This window comes from Pinus tabuliformis, chromosome 4_1, assembly GCF_031772625.1.
Source record: "Pinus tabuliformis cultivar Carrire ecotype Pingquan chromosome 4_1, CPIR1, whole genome shotgun sequence".
Classification (NCBI taxonomy): Eukaryota; Viridiplantae; Streptophyta; class Pinopsida; order Pinales; family Pinaceae; genus Pinus; species Pinus tabuliformis.
This window is the reverse complement of record NC_142303.1, coordinates 364,027,755-364,041,737: the sequence shown is the minus strand read 5'-3', so window position 1 is coordinate 364,041,737 and position 13,983 is coordinate 364,027,755. Positions and strand designations below refer to the sequence as shown.

Genomic DNA, 13,983 nt, shown 5'->3' with positions numbered 1-13,983 from the left:
GAATCATGAATCTGTGTTACAATGGATTGAGGTGGATATTTCAGTCTTAGACTTGATTATGAGAAGGAATAAGGGGATAGAGAAACTGGCCACCATAAAGGAGTTGCCATAAACAACATATGTAATACTTTGGGTCTTCATTTGACATTGTGTGTGTGTGTGTGTGTCTATCACTGTGATCATGTGGTGTGTGCATGTTCCTTTTCACTGTTTCTAGAAATTTGAAAGTGCCATTTTCAAAATCTGTATTGTTGTCAATTTTGTTGTATATAGACAAGTAGAAATAATATATATATCTTGAATGTCAAAGAATGCAATAAAGTTTCTCCATATCAGTTTGATTGTGTTTCTGACTTTTTGTGGCCTATTGTTTTCTCTGTTATGGAAAGATATTTCTAATACATGCAATTGGTTGCAGATTGTGTCCAAAGATCTATCTGAGCCTATATGTTCCCACAAAGACCTAGACAAGGATGCAACTCCACATTATCACAAAGCTATCAAATTTTATGACAACCTTGCAAAACAACTTGTCAGACAGGGTCATGCCCTGGATCTTTTTTCTTGTGCGTTGACCAGGTTCGTAGTGTCACATTTTGTAAGTTCCTTTACACTTCATTTCAATTCAAGATGAAGCTTGTTCATGATTATGATCTGGTTTTATGTATGTTTTTTTCCTCTATTTGATTGTAATTTTGAACATGATTTTAAACATTGAAACCTTTTTTGTTTTTATAGTATTGAAATATACCATGGTTCATGAATTGAAGTTTCATGTGAATAAATGACATATTGTTACAATCATAGTTTAATTTTTTTAGAACCTTTCAGTGAGGAGAATAACTCTATATGGGCTTTGAAGGTTGAAGGTTTTGGCTCAAAGTTAAATGCCCATAAACCTTGATAAGAATGGGACTTCAGCAGGGTTTTATGCAAGTTAATGAAGGCAGAGGAACCTCAATAATAGGCTCTGGAGGGTTCAAGAAATCAATTCATGAAAGTTTGAGCTTCTGGCCCTGTACGTTGAGGATTGTTTGGTAAAAACCTCCTCAAAGTTGGTGAGAAAGATAAGGATCTATAGTGTATTCGCAGAATGCAACTAATTATGACCATTTATTTTTCAATTTCACAAAATATTATAAGGCCCACATAACTACTTTTATATGATAGTTTTTTGATTCATCACTTGCGCTTCAACCTTAAAAAACCTAAAATACCTACAAAGCTACTTTCCTCAAAAAACTTCCAAGGTATGCACACCTATTTTGGTATGATAACATTTATTTTATTTTATTCTTTGGAACCAATTTGTAATATTCTGTCACTATTCAATGGATTCAGATGGAATATGATTCAATCGTCTCCAAGAGCTAGATTCCAACTTTGCAACAACTTTAAGACATTTCATTCTAACAAATTGAACTAACCCCCCAAAGAAAACTAATCCTAACTTTGTTTCTAACTGAGTGAACTAAACCCCAAATTTGTTGCTTTTTGTGTATAAAAGAATGATACTATGAGTGAAGATCATAAAACAAGTCCAAGGAAATAAGCATATTCTTGAGTAATAAATTTGAAGTAGATGCCAAGGATTTTATAAAAGAAGTAATCTTCATGCAATGGAAACTCATAAAATAAAGTAGTACATCATATTTCATAGTGAATAACAGAGAACTGGTAAATAAGAATTTACTCAAGGCGCAGACATATCTTACCAGGAGCAATATAACCATATGAGCCAACAACAATAATCATTGACTTGGGATATGGAAGGTTGATCAGCTTGGCTAGTCCAAAATATCCCACATGAGCTTCAAAATTTTCATCAAGTAGAATATTATTGGATGTTATATCTCGGTGAATAATTCATGGTATGTGATCATGATGTAAGTATGATAGCCCCTCTGCTGCTCCTAGGGAAATTTTGTAATGAGAATCCCAATCTAATATAAATGAACTTCTATGAAGCAACTCACCTAAGCTTCTATTTGGTATATACTCATAGAAAAGAATCTTTGATCCATTGTCATAGCAGAAACCATAGAGCTTCATGATATTACAATGCCTGATTTCACCAAGAGTGGATATCTCATAATTGAAGCTCTTTCATTTCCTTCTAGTTGAGAAACCATCTTTTTGACAACAATAAGTTCTCTTGAATGTAGGGTGGCCTTATAAATTGTTCCACATGCTCCTCTTCCAATGACAGTTGTCTCAGAGAAATTATTTGTGGCTTCTACTATGTCTTGGAAAGTGAAGCTTTGTATTGGGAAAAAATAAACCACTGACTTGACATATTGTTGGTCTTCAGGAGGAATGAGCATACATCCTGGCTACCTCAAAAAATAGGTAATGGCCACCATTATAATCAATGAAGACCCCCCAAACACTCCAGCAATTATGGCCACAATCTTCAATGTTTTGGGTCTCCACCTCCTGCCAAAATTGGGAAAGGTGAATTGCCCTGCACTTAAGGGTTGGCATGCATCTAACATTGGTCATCCATAGAGCCCCTGATTTTCAATGAAACAACCAACATGCATGTTGCAAAAATTCTTTATGTTAGGAAGATGCCTAGTAAGGTTATTGTATGAAACATTACACACCATCAAACTCTAAAGATTTGCAAATGAAGGAGGAAGTTGGCCAATAAATTGATAATTTGAGATAGATGGATTCTAACAAACTCAAGTTGCCCAGTTAAGCTAGTAATAACCTTGAAAGCCTATTCCAACTTAGATTTAGAGTAATCTACAAGCCTTTAAGTTGACCAAGTTCTGATGGGATAGGTCCTAAAAAGTTGTTCCCACCTAGTTGCAGTTTTGTCAAATGGGAAAGCCTTCCAAGAATACCAGGTATTTTTCCTGACAGTTTGTTATCAGAATGCTTCATTGATTCTAAAAAGAAATATTTCCTAGCTCATTTGGGACACTGCCAATAAAATCATTCATGCTCATGTCAAGTCGTGCAAGGTTTAACAAATTGGAAAGCTGTAGAGGAATGTTTCCTATAAGATTATTTGATGAGATATTTAAACTTATCATTTCCAAAATATTTCCAAGTTTATGGGGGTGGTAACCCAACAAATAATTATCGAAAAAGGGATGCTTCTCCATACTTTCCAAGTTCCCTACTTCTGGTGGAATCAATCCACTAAAATTTTTCTGTTCTAATTCAAGAGTAGTCAAACTAACAAGTTATAGACAATGCACTGGTAAGATAATTGTTATAGACAAAAATCTCCTCGAGAGATGAGAGATTACCAAGTTCTTGTGGCAGATTTCCAACAATGTGATTATTAGACAATTCAAGTTTTCTCAAGGACGAAAACTTGCATAACTATAGAGGGATTTGACCTTGCAGACTATTGCTACTCACATTAAGAATCTCTAGCTGCAATTAGTCCCCAAGCTCGGGCGGTATTTTACCTGATAGGATGTTGCTTGAAACATTAAGAACTCTTAGAGAAGTCAAATTTGAAATTGTGGGAGACAAGCTTCCTATCAAATGCATGCCACTGAGATCAAGTGACCATACTTTAGGATCACCAGTATTGTTTATACACTTTACACCCTCCCAATTACAAGGATTCTCATCGGTGGACATCCAACTTTTCAATTTACCAAACTGATCATGAAGATTTCTCTTAAACTCAAGAAGACATTGCCCTTCTTCATTAAGCACATCAAGTTGAACCACCAAAAGGGTAACCACAAGTACCCTCAATGAAAAACTCTATGATTTTTCAGGTACCCTCATGTTGTGTGACCAATGGTTGTATTGAAGGTAGCCTCTATGTGTGTCAGAATGTTCAGGAAGAGTTATACATACTTTCAAAATGGCCATAATTTTATGGAGTGAAAAGCCATGTGGGTAAATCCCATGAAAATAGTACAACCACCCAAAAATGCAAATAAATCATAAAGTGGGCATACACCCAAATTAGGCCATTTGGATTTGTTATGCAAACTTTGGCTAGGGTGGTTTTTACCATTGCAGCTCTAGCTATCTATTCGCTATTGTTGTGTTGCTGGCTATGCTATGTATTTATTTATGTCTATTTGAGGCATTAGTTTATTATTGTTGAAGTTTTACATGAGATCAAAGCCAACATGAGCTTAATCTCTTTCTCAATGGACATTCGTGGATTGCATTTGCAGGTCATGCTTGTGCCCATGGAAATCACCATCAAGAAGGTCATCGTTCTAGCTTTGTGATAGCATGAGAGAGATAGTAGGTGAATGGAGAATATTTGTTTGTCCCTATAATTGTGTTCAAGCATAGACATGGTGAGCAGAGTGCGGTGTAAAAATAAATAAATAATTTTGGGGCTTTGTTGGGTTGGTGTCTATGCATTCTAATTTGTTAGTGGCAAGAAAAATGCTTGTATGGTGATTTCAAAGTAGCATATAATGCATGTAAACAATTGTTGATAGGGAAATTTTGACTCTTTTTGAGTTGTTGTAAGGTTACAACATGGTACATAGTGCATGGTTTGTGTTTCTAGTTGCAAGAACAACACAAAGTGGAGATCATGGTTGTTGTTGGTTGTTGGTTGCAATTTACTCCTTTCTAACTCCTGAGTTTTTTTTCCCGTTATTGTGTGTGTATGATCTATACTTTATTGGTATATCTGAATGTTCAAAATATTTACATCTTAATATTTTCTTTCTCTAATTTTAATGCACACACTTGCACACAATCTAAATGGGCTTAACGATTAAGAACATGTTCTCTTTGGAGGTCACAGGTTCGAATCTAGATGAGGGTAGGGTGTGTAGTGTGTACACCTCCATAGAATAAATAGTCAAATTACTTTAGAGGGGGTTCCTTGTCCCACAAACAAGGGGATCTTATATGTCAATTTGGTGTCGGGTTGTGGACTTAGATTATTATTATACAATATTATATTCTCATTGATTATTACTATACAATATTATTTTCTCTTTGTCCTATTTTTGGGGGTCTACGTGTCAGTGGTGGACACTCTAATCCTCATGTCCCAGTTTCAGGTGACTCCAAAATTACCTTCTTCACCATGAGGACCACTGTATCCAAATGCATGAGAGAAATTTCTTGCCCTGCCATTAGTCCCTTCAGATTGTGGATCAAAACCTCTCTCTTTACCTTATTTTGCATTGTTCTTTAGAAATTAAATCAAAATGTCACTAGATATGAAAACCAAGTTCATGCACAGAACCATGCCAAGCCATCCCACATGAAATTTAGTAGAATATATACAGTACATAATTGTAATCAACAATGCTAAATGTTCATGATTCATAGAAAAAGCAATACATGTTGCTATAGTCTATAAGATAGTCATATGAAAGCTACCATGTATACATAGAACCACCATCCCAATAACAATTGTTGTCAAAATTGAATCTATGTAGCCAAAAACAAATGCCATTGTGAAAACTACACCCTAAATCAATAAATCCCAAGCTCAGAAAAACATTGAAAATGTCTGCCATTGCGGTGAAGCTAAGAAAGTTTCACCAAATAACCAAAAAAGAGGATGATGTTCCCAAACGAAGAAATGAGTCCATGCCTATGAGACATCAGTCCAACCAGAATATGAAAAGTAGCAGGAATAACCTCCCCAAATGCAATATCCATGTGAAAAATATGGCCCATTTATGTCAAATCCTATGAACAATAGAGTTACTTTCCTGTAAAATAGTTGCAATGAATGTCGTTAATATAGGATTCTACTATTGGATCCACTCTTAAGCTTATGTAAACATAGTATATGCATGTGAAAATTTACTCATTCTCGTTCCTTTCTAGTTGTTGGAAAATGAAATGCATCCCATTCTCAGTATTGGTGGCTCGAGTAGGGAAATGTATGTCTTTGTTGCAAATTTCAGAATTCATCAAACTTTCCTCATACTCCTTTCCCTCATTGACATTATTTCCATCACCATCTCCAACAACTATTTTCCCTCCATTTTCTTTGGATGTACTCTTCTTTTTACTTAGAAGAATTTAGTTTTGTACTTAGTTGTTGTCTGGATAGGGAAGTCCTACCCTTACAAATGTTGGGTTTTGTAGGTGTTGCGCCTTGTTTACCATCTCCTAAACCTCTAGACCTCTGTGATTTGGTCCTATAAACATTTCTCTGATTGTCTGGGCAATCAATATTCTGAGCATTCTCACCATTGTTTCAAGATCCCTTGTGTATGACTGAAGTTGCAAACCTTGAACCCATTTTTCTTGAGGGCATACCAATTGACTTTGAAGAGGAAACATTGTCCACTAATCCATTCTTTTCAAACCCGTTACCACGAAATTTACCCTTTCTAGCCATGAAACCAAAATCTACAGGCCTTGTGATCAGTCTTATGCTAACTGTTGGAAATAATACTGAGAGGGGGGGGTGAATCAGTATTATCAAGTTCTTTTAATAAATCTTCCTTATTTATACTTCGAATTATTTTTGCATGTCAGTACCATAAAAATAATGAGCATGAACAAGAAAAACAGATAGTCACACCAAAGAACACCAGATATAAGGTGGAAACCCAATGTGGGTGAAAACCACCTGCTGCAATATGTCTCTATCTTCTTTCAAATTAGAAACTCCTTTTACAATGGTTTTGTACTGGTGCAGTCCTTTACCAGTACGCAGGCTGCAACCTGCAGAGAGCTACAACTCTCTCTCGTTTTCCAGTCTCTCCTGGAAGGGAGCTACAACCCCCCTACTTCTTTTCTTTCAAGGACCACTTTTCATAAATTTTCAAACTGGATCCATAAACATCAAGAGATCATCAAGTACAAGTAAATCACCCAGTCAACTACAGTAACCAGATCAATAGTAACAGTAAACTAAACCCAGAACACCTTATCAACAGAAAAATTCAGCCAACAAAAGGTCTTAAGACAGATCCGCAGTTTTTCTTTATCTGGCCTGCGTGGCTCCGCACTTCACCTTCTGCTCCCCTGCGTATGCCCGCAGAGAGCCTTCTGCTGCACTGTGTACCGATGCACTGTTTCTTCAATCACGCCACGTACTGTTACTGTAGGCACGCACCCACATATGCTATCGCGCCACGTACTATTACTGTAGCCACACACCCACAGATGCTAACGCGCTGCGTACCTACGCACCTGCGGCTTCTGAAGCGCCGCGTACTTTCACTGAGCCTACGCACCTGAACCTCTGTCGCGTTGTGTATCCACGCACTGTGCCTTGTTCTGCTCTGCGTACCCATGCAGTGCGCCTTCTTCTGCTCTGCGTACCCATGCACTTGCACTGTTAATCACCTGCGTACCTCTGGTAGGGCCGAATTGGCAGTCCCCCAGTGTGCCACAGATAGTCAGATGCCCAGATCTGATCATGCGCCCAAGAGATCACCCTTCATAGATTCACCTTCAACTTCACTTTTATATAGATCGAGCTTTTAAACCGATAATCCAATATTTCAGATCTTAAGATATTCAATTTGCAAAAGATGCATTAGCCAAGTGATCTCCTTCCCTATTTATAATTAAGCCCTTATTCACACCATGGGACAAAACCATCAATAACAAATACAAGGGATCCAAACCGGGGCTAAAATAGATCCTATACCACGGGCCAAAACCATAGAATCAAGAACGGCGGGCTAAATACCACGGGCCAAACATAAGAAACCCCACGTGAGCGCGCTTCTCTACCTTGAAGTGAGTGAACTGGGGTACGCACCTCATGAATGAGTAACTTGCGGGTATGAACGCACTTCCTGGCCAGCGTACCTGCGGGTACGCACCTTTTGAACTATTCTCCTGCGTACCTCTTGATTTCCAACATTTTGAGAGCCTCATCAGAGCATTGCCACCTGTATGAGTTGCCATCAAGTACAACACACAAATCATAGAGCCATACCAGAAACATAATGCCAATAATCTCCCCCTTTGGACTTGATGGCAACCTCAAAATCTTCAACGTCATTCTCCCCCTTTGACATCAAGGGCAAAGGGTTATGCTCCCCCTAAGAACATGATCCCCCTGAATATAAACCAGATCTGCAAAGAAGAACCATAATCCACCAAACATCATAAATGACCATGAAAGAGATAGAGAAATATTGCAGCAATATTCAGACCAGCATCCATGATGTACTTCCTCCATAATGCCAACAATGCATTATATGCTCCCCCTGAACCTGTGCCATTCGATCTTCGACCAATCCGCAACCCAACAAGTGTACGCATATACCCCAAATGAACCTTGCGTACAACCGTCAATCAAAAGAGATTCAACAACATGATGATGCATCAACAACCGCCAGCTTTTGCCTGAGGTATTCAAAGGTCTCCCTGGGCAATGGTTTGGTAAGTATATCAGCAACTTGTTCCTTAGAAGGAACATACTCCAACTTGACCTTTTGTTCAAGTACTTGTTCCCGGAGAAAATGATACTTGATTGGTATGTGCTTGGTCTTTGAATGCATGACTGGGTTCTTTGAAATGCTGATTGCACTTGTATTATCACATAAGATGGAGATGGGTGGTATACAAGTGATTTGAAAATCCTGCAAGGTCTGCATCATCCAAAGGAGTTGAGTGCAGCAAGATGCAGCAGCAACATATTCCGCTTCAGCTGTAGACAAGGCAATCGAACTTTGTTTCTTGCTGAACCAAGATACTAATCTGGAACCCATAAAGAATGCACCACCACTTGTGCTCTTCCTGTCATCCACGCTTCCGGCCCAATCTGCATCTGTGTAAGCATGAAGTGTGAGATCTGTATCTCTAGGATACCATAAGCCATAGTTTTGAGTTCCTTGAAGATATTTGAAGATTCTCTTTACTGCCTGAAGATGAGTTTCCTTTGGATTTGCCTGAAATCTTCCAACTATTCCTACTGCATGCATTATGTCTGGTCGGGTACCTGTCAAATAAAGTAGACTTCCAATCATAGATCTGTAGGTTGGTTGATGCACTGCTGCTGATTCATCATTTGCACTGAGGCTACATCCTGTGACCATGGGTGTACATACTGGTTTTGCATCTTCCATGCCATATTTCTTCAAAATCTGCTTGAGATACTTGGTTTGAGACAAAAAGATCCCTCCTTCTTTTTGTTGGATTTGCAAACCAAGAAAATATGTTAGTTCTCCCAGCAAGGACATTTCGAATTCTTTCTGCATTACCAAGGCAAAGCTTTGACTCATAGCTTCTTCATTGCTCCCAAAGATAATGTCATCTACATACACAACAAGTATTAGCAATTTGTCGTTTTCAACTTTTATATAAAGATTGCTATCTGCTGATCCTTTTGAAAAACCTTGTTGGTGAAGATATTTGTCCAAGCGATAGTACCAAGCCCTTGGGGCTTGTTTGAGACCATAGAGAGCCTTTTTCAATCTGCATACAAGATTTGGATCATTTCCAAGAATGAAACCATCTGGATGCTCAATGTATACTTCTTCATCCAAGTCTCCATTCAGAAAGGCTGATTTCACGTCCATTTGAAATACTTTGAAGTTTTGAAAGCTTGATAGAGCAAGGAACATTCGGATAACCTCAAGTCTTGCAACAGGAGCAAAGGTTTCTTCAAAATCTATTCCTTCTTGCTGCGCATACCCTTTACAAACAAGTCTGGCCTTGTTTCTAATTACTTCTCCATTTTCATTCAATTTATTTTTGAAGACCCATTTTGTCCCTATAACATTCTTATCCTTTGTTCTAGGAACCAGCTCCCAAGTGTTGTTCTTTTCGATCTGCTCAAGTTCTTCATCCATTTCTTTGACCCAACATTCATCTTTGCATGCCTCTTTCACATTTTGTGGTTCAGTGGAAGAGAGTAATGCCAAATAGCCTGAAGCTTCTGCAACTGTTCTTCTTGTTTGTACACCTGCTTCTTTCTGCCCCAAAATCTGAGATTCTGGATGATTCTTCTGAACATATCTGGATGGAGTCTTCTCTTCTATCCTTATCTTCTCCTCTAGTTCTTCTTGAGGTTCTTCTTCTTCATCATTCTGTCTTTGAGGGTAGTCTTCATCTTCTTCGATATCTTCATGATTTACTTGCCTAGGAATGTATCCCTTCTCATCAACCACTACATCAATGCTGTCAACAATTCTTCCAAGTCTTTTATTGTAGCACTTGTATGCTTTGCTGTGTGGAGAATAACCAAGAAGAATGCCTTCATCTGCTCTAGGTTCAAGTTTGCCAAGTTGCTCATCAGTATTCTTAATATAGCATTTGCTCCCAAAGATTTTGAAGTGCTTTACCGAAGGAGTCTCACCACACCAGAGCTCATGAGGAGTTTGAGTGTTGTTCACCCGGACATTTGTTTTGTTCAGAATAACAACCGCAGCATATGCAGCTTCACCCCAGAAAGTTGCGGGAGTTCTAGACTCATCAAGCATAGCACGAGCCATTTGTTGGACTGTTCTGTTCATTCTTTCCACTACTCCATTTTGCTGAGGAGTTCTAGCTGTAGAGAATTCTCTTCTTATCCCATGTTCTTCACAGAAATCGAAAAATTCATTTGAGGTAAACTCCCCACCTCTGTCGGATCTGAGGCACTTAGTTTTGTAGTATGATTCATTTTCAACCAAGGCTTTAAAGGATTTGAATTTTTCGAATGCTTCATCTTTGTGCTTCATAAGTCCTAACCAGACAAACCTGGAGAAATCGTCAATGAATAATATCAAGTATTCTTCTCCTCGAGGTGTCCTTTTCCTGAATGGTCCACATACATCTGTATGTACAAGCTCAAGAGGCATGCTAGCTGATCCTTCCTTCTCTGGAAAGTTAGTTCTGGTTTGCTTTCCAAACTGACATGATTTGCATATGGTGTTGTCTGGAATTTTGATATCTGGAAGACCGCAAACTGCCTGATATTTGCATGCTTTCCTTATTTGTGAAAAGCTTAGATGCCCCAACCTCCGGTGCCATAACCAGTGTTCATCATCCTTGCTTAGATAGCATTGTTGTTGTCCTTCTTCAAATATGTATAGATTATTTGGAGTTCTTTTACCTTTGATCACCATTTTACCTGTATCAAGATCACGAAAAAGACATCCATTTGATCTAAATGTCACCTCGGTTCCTTGATCACACATCTGGCTGACACTCAGAAGATTATGCTTCAATCCATCAACATACAAAACATTTCCAGCTTTGACCTTTTCTTTTAACTGAGCAGTGCCTTTTCCTTTTATAGCTGCAGGAGTATCATTTCCAAAAGAAACTTTCTTTCCCTTTTCTAAAGCAGAATATGATTCAAGTTTTTCTTTATCACCTGTCATATGCTTCGAACATCCACTGTCAATATACCATAGATTTTCCTATCCCTCTGCATAAAATGCTATCCCACATATTTCTGTTTGTGGTTCCTTTATTCTCCATGTTTTGGTGCTTGAGGCTTGTTCCTTTGTCTGCTGAAACCTGCTCCTGCATTCAGAATCTTCATGACCAAAGTTATTGCAAATAGAACATTCAACTTCATTTTCAAGAGCCGAAAATTTGTTATAGGTCCTTTTTGTAATCCCGGTCATACTTCTTTGTTTTTGAGCTTCTCTAGTCATGATTGTTTTATATGCAACACATTGAGCTGCTTTGTGACCAAAGTTATGGCAAGAGAAACATTGCCCATTGAAGAAACTTCTGCGATTATCAAATCTACTGGCCAAATGATTGTAATTTCTATTGTCATCCATTCTTGAAGCAAATTGAGAAGATTTTACCTGTGGCTGGTTGTAGTTTTTATTCATCCTTAAGACAGATTTCCCCTGGTTTACCTGATAGTATTTGTTCGTTCTTGATGTAATTCGTCCCTGCTTTACCTGGTGATCTCCATTGTGCTTTTGCTCATTCCTTCTTGCTGCATCAAGATAACTCTTTGAGGTGGATGCTTGCGATGTTTCTCCATTATACCCCAGACCTATCTTGTTTAGTAGAGAACGCTGTACATTGATGATCTCATCCAGAGTTTCAGATCCTTTGACAAACTTAAGATTAATAGCCTTTGTTTTCTCAATCTCTTTTCTAAGACCAACAATTTCAACTTCTAACTTTTCAAGATATTTTTCTTTTTCATCGATTTGAAATTGTAGAGTATCAATGATTATATTCTTTTCTTCTATACATGTCTTGAGTCTAGTAATTTCTTCATGAAAGCTATCCACATCTATAGCATCCATGTAATCATCATCTTCAAATGCCATTAAAAGTTTATAGTCATTACCTCGTTCATCATCACTATTTGATAGAACATCACTATCTTCATGAGTGTAGTAGCTTTTCTTATTTGCATTCTGTTTCTTGCTCCATCTAGCAGGTTCCTTTCCTTTGTCAATCTTATCCTTATGAGGAAATTTCGCAGCATAATGACCTACTCTTCCACAAGCAAAACATTTAAAAGGTAACTTACCTCTAAACCTTCCAGTACCCCGTTGAAAATTTCTGACAAAATTTGATTCTTCTTCTTCTTCTGGCACGTGACTTGCTTCATAGTAGTCTCCTTTGCCTGAAGCCTTGAAAGTAGCTTCTCTCCTGTCTGATGGACCTCCCTTTCTCATTTCATAAGCAATTAGAATTCTGTGTAGCTGAGACATAGTAAGAATTCGTACATTTTCCTTTTCTTCTATTGCAGACACTTTAGATTCAAACTTGGGGGACAATGATCTTAAAACTTTTTCAACCACAATAGCCTCTTTTATTTCTTCACCCAAGTTTTTCATGCAATTAACAATCTCGTCTACCCAAAGAAAATAGTTAGCCACACTTTCATCATTATACATTCTGAGATTCTCATACTGAATCCTGAGGGTTTGAAGTTTAGCACGCTTTACCTGTTCATCTCCTTCGTAGCTCAAGACAATCTTGTCCCATATTTCCTTTGCGGATTTATATTGCATAACTTTTACGAATTCTGTTTGAGATAAGCATCCTAGCAGAGTATTGACTGCTTTAGCATTTGTTTCATATTTCTTCTTCTCGGTCGAATCTGTAGGAGTAGCTGAAGGAAAAGTGTAGCCTGTATCTATGATATCCCAAACTTCTATACCAAGAGATTGAAGATAGGCAGTAACTCTTACCTTCCAATCATTGAAGTTTGTCCCATCAAAGATTGGTGGCTTGATTGATGCTTCCCTCTCGTAGTTGCTCATGATGAATGATCTTCCTTCAAGCGATCAAGCTTCTCTGAAGGACCTGCTCTAATACCAATTGTTGGAAATAATACTGAGAGGGGGGGGTGAATCAGTATTATCAAGTTCTTTTAATAAATCTTCCTTATTTATACTTCGAATTATTTTTGCATGTCAGTACCATAAAAATAATGAGCATGAACAAGAAAAACAGATAGTCACACCAAAGAACACCAGATATAAGGTGGAAACCCAATGTGGGTGAAAACCACCTGCTGCAATATGTCTCTATCTTCTTTCAAATTAGAAACTCCTTTTACAATGGTTTTGTATTGGTGGAGTCCTTTACCAGTACGCAGGCTGCAACCTGCAGAGAGCTACAACTCTCTCTCGTTTTCCAGTCTCCCCTGGAAGGGAGCTACAACCCCCCTACTTCTTTTCTTTCAAGGACCACTTTTCATAAATTTTCAAACTGGATCCATAAACATCAAGAGATCATCAAGTACAAGTAAATCACCCAGTCAACTGCAGTAACCAGATCAATAATAACAGTAAACTAAACCCAGAACACCTTATCAACAGAAAAATTCAGCCAACAAAAGGTCTTAAGACAGATTCGCAATTTTTCTTTATCTGGCCTGCGTGGCTCCGCACTTCACCTTCTGCTCCCTTGCGTATGCCCGCAGAGAGCCTTCTGCTGCACCGCGTACCCACGCAGTGTTTCTTCAATCACGTCGCGTACTGTTACTGTAGGCACACACCCACATATGCTATCGCTCCGCGTACTGCTACTGTAGCCACGCACCCACAGATGCTAACACGCTGCGTACCTACGCACCTGCGGCTTCTGAAGCGCCGCGTACTTTCACTGAGCCTACGCACCTGAACCTCTGTC

General features: G+C 38.4%; 3 pseudogenes; all 3 read right to left on the bottom strand.

Moving 5' to 3' along the window:
- Nucleotides 1-1,689: 1,689 nt before the first annotated feature.
- On the bottom strand, nt 1,690-3,191 carry LOC149175827 (putative leucine-rich repeat receptor-like protein kinase At5g63930; annotated as a pseudogene).
- Nucleotides 3,190-9,503, bottom strand: LOC149175825 (receptor protein kinase-like protein At4g34220; annotated as a pseudogene).
- On the bottom strand, nt 5,009-6,313 carry LOC149175826 (uncharacterized; annotated as a pseudogene).
- Nucleotides 9,504-13,983: the final 4,480 nt, after the last annotated feature.